Consider the following 3,285-nt stretch of genomic DNA (forward strand, 5'->3'; position numbering starts at 1 on the left):
CGCCTGCGCGGCCCTGAAGACTCGGGAAGTTTCGGCACTTTCCGGGCGGCCCGAGCCCAAGCTTCCCATCGCCCAGCGCGGGTTTTACACTCGAGCGCATGCGGCTGCAGGGCGTGCTGCGTGCGGAAGTTCCGCACTTCGGTAGTGAAATCTGTAAAAGCGAAGTTTTCATTTTCAAAGCCGGTCATGCGTATACTGTGTACTCTCTGGTCCCCAACGGCGGGGCGCGCGGTGCAGGCTTAGGGGTGCAAAAGGCTCGGGGTCCCCGGGTCGCCGAGAAGGGGGTCACCCGTGCACACGGGGTGCAGCCGGGGCCTCTGAGTGCTCTGGGTCCGCGTGCAGGGTGCTGTGACAAGAGGGGTGCAGCGTCTCCCGGGGCCGTGAATACCAACGCTTGGGTTTCGGGGTGTCAGCCTGGGGCACGTGGTCCGCCCCGCCCCCGCCGTGCCCGCGTCTAGAAGACACGTGTGAGCCGCGCGTTCTCCAGACCCACGTGCAACCCCTGAGGGCCCCCACCCTTCCGTCTGCCCTGAAACCGTATTTTCACGCTAAGGGATTTCCTTGCGGATTCAGGGCCTCGGTGGACAGGTCCATGCCCACGCGGTGGCACCCACCGTGTCTTTCTCGCTCGGCACATACCTAGTACTTCCTGTGGGTTGTCCACAGGGAGCACCCAAGCCCCAGATGGTTTCTCAGCAGGAATCAGAGCTGGGAGTCGCTCTGGCTCCGGGGAGAGGAGCTGGTGGCAGCTTCACCTTTTGGGACCCCCGGCCCGCCTGTTCCCCTCCCCATATATCCAGCCTTTCGCTGGACCCCAGGAACTAAGCGCTCCAAGGGCCGCAAAGCACACCCTTCTCGGGGAAACCTGCTTCTCCAGGAGCAGCGTTTGAACACTGGGACCCGAGGTGCACACACACCCCCGCTGGGGTGCCCGTGTGTGTGTGTGTGTGTGTGTGTGTGTGTGTGTGTGTGTGTTGTGTGTAAGAAGGAAGATGTAGCTCAGGTCTTCCTGCAGGCTGGGCCCAGGGCGGGAATCCGGATCCAGGAAGGAGGAGCCTCTTCCTCTTATCCCCTTCCTGTCACCCACCAACCACTGTTCCCCTCTCTGGCTTGGGGGCCCTCTTCCTTTTCACCCAGCCTCTGGTTTCTTGTAGGTGACCCATCCCTGCCTCTGAAATTATTTGTCCTTTACTCCCCTACTGGGACTGCCAAGGGCCTCACACTGGCTGCCACCCCAGCCTCTCCCTCCTCTCCTTCCACTGCACCCCGCACCCCAAACTCAGCCACCCTGCTCTCCTCCTTTGATGCTTTCACCACCAACCCACCCCCGCTGCTCCTTCCTGTTCTTTCTCTGGACTAAGGCCCTCAGCTCAGCCTGTTGCTGGGGCCCTGGAGGGGATCTTGTCCAGCAACCCATCTATCTGTCATTCTTTCTTTTCCAGTACTGGGGACTGACAAGTGCTCTACCACTGAGCTGTACCCCTAGTCCTTTTAAAATTTTTTATTCAGGGCTGGGGATTTAGCTCAGCGGCTCCAGCGTCTGCCTCACAAGCACAAGGAGCCAAGTTCGACCCCTGGTACCAAAAAAAAAAATTTTTTTTATTCTATTTCAAGCCAATGTCTTGATAAGTCCCCTAGGCTGGCCTCAAACTTTGGGTCCTCCTGCCTCAGCCTCCTGAGTATCTGGGACTCCAGATGTGTGCCAGCACAACTGGCTAAGGATCTCACTAACAACATGGGAGCACCGGCTGGAAGGAACCTGAGCTCCAGACTGGACTCCAAGCTTATGAGCTGCCCATCTGCCTGGCCTCCTCTGGGGCCCTACTGGCTTGTGGCTTTCTGCCTCCTCCCAGAAGCCCAGTTTCCCCACAGGGGCTGACCCTGAATCCTGCCACCTCTGCCAGCAAAACCTCTCTGCTTCCCTCCTGTCTCACTTCCTTCTCCATCTGCCTCCTCCACTGCTTCATGATGTATTTCTAATACATCATCACCTCCTGCAGATTTAGCTTCCTAAGTGCTCATTAAACTTGTCCCAGAGTGACTTTTTTTTCCTTCTGTTGTGCTGGGGACAGAGTTCAGGGCCTCACCCTGGTATTTTTGCTTTCTTTTGGGTTTTGCGGGGGTTTGTTTTGGTTTGTGTGTTTGAGATAGGGTCTGCCTATGTTATGCAAGCTGGCCTCAGACTCACAGCAAATCCCAGTCTGGCCTTGAACTTGTGATTCTCCTGATTCAGACTCCACATGCCAAGATGCTTCATTCTTGCCAAGCAAGTGTGGAATCACTGAGCTACATGCCAGCTCCTCCAAATAAGCCAAAGCCTCGGCCCCCGATGTTGGGGAATCAGAGCGTTTCTGTCCTCCATTTGGGAATTTCCACTGTCCCTCTTCCAAGCCAGGACACAAAGGTATGGACTCTGTCTACATGCCCTGGGCTTGAGTCCACCTCTGCTATCGCCCTTTAGCTGTGTGACTGGAGGGAAGGACTTACCCTCTCTGTGCCTCTAGGTCTAGATCTGTAAAACTGGCCTGAAACTGTCTTGTTTTCTTTGTAGTTTGCAATGTTTAGTTCTGGTTTCTGACGTGGCTCAGGCCATAGCCCAGCACACTGTGTTTATTAAAGTGAAAAAAGCCCCGCAGAGCTGGACGCGGTAGCCCACACCTGAAATCCTAGCACTCTGGAGGCTGATGTGCTGAAATGGCACTTGGAGGGCAGGCAGACCAAGGAGGAGAGCGGTGCTGAGAACGAAGGGAAGACAGGTTTATTTGCTAGCTAGCAGCCCAGCGGAAGTCCCCTTCCAGGGTCTGAGCCCATTTCTTATCAGTTCTGCAGCTGGGGTGGGGAGCAAGCAGGACTTCACAGAAGCAAAACTTAGCACAGGGCTGGGAGGTGGAGGTAACACTTTTTACAGTTTGTCTTTAAGACATGGAGATGGGCAGCTGTGTCTCAGCAGTTTGTCATCTGTGTGGTGACCTTTGTGGGTTAGCAAGAAGGGCAGGGCTCAGCATGGAGCCTGGAGACCTCAGTCTCTGCCGGACTTTGAGACTGTCGCCTATGCCCTTTTGTTTTCCATTTCAGCGGGAGTAAGAATCTTGGCCCTGAAGCAGAGGCGACACAGTGAGTTCAAGGCCAGCCTGGATTACATAAAACAATAATGAGAAGCCCTCTACCCTCTCCTAAGCTCACAGCAGCGCTATGTGGCCCGGTGAGTCTCTGAAGAGGCTTCAGTCCCATGGACGGGGAAAAACATTCAGAAGAACTAAGTAAGTATCAGTAACTCTGGAATGG

Source organism: Fukomys damarensis, unplaced genomic scaffold, assembly GCF_012274545.1.
Source record: "Fukomys damarensis isolate Sample0158 unplaced genomic scaffold, DMR_v1.0_HiC HiC_scaffold_21, whole genome shotgun sequence".
Lineage (NCBI taxonomy): Eukaryota > Metazoa > Chordata > Mammalia > Rodentia > Bathyergidae > Fukomys > Fukomys damarensis.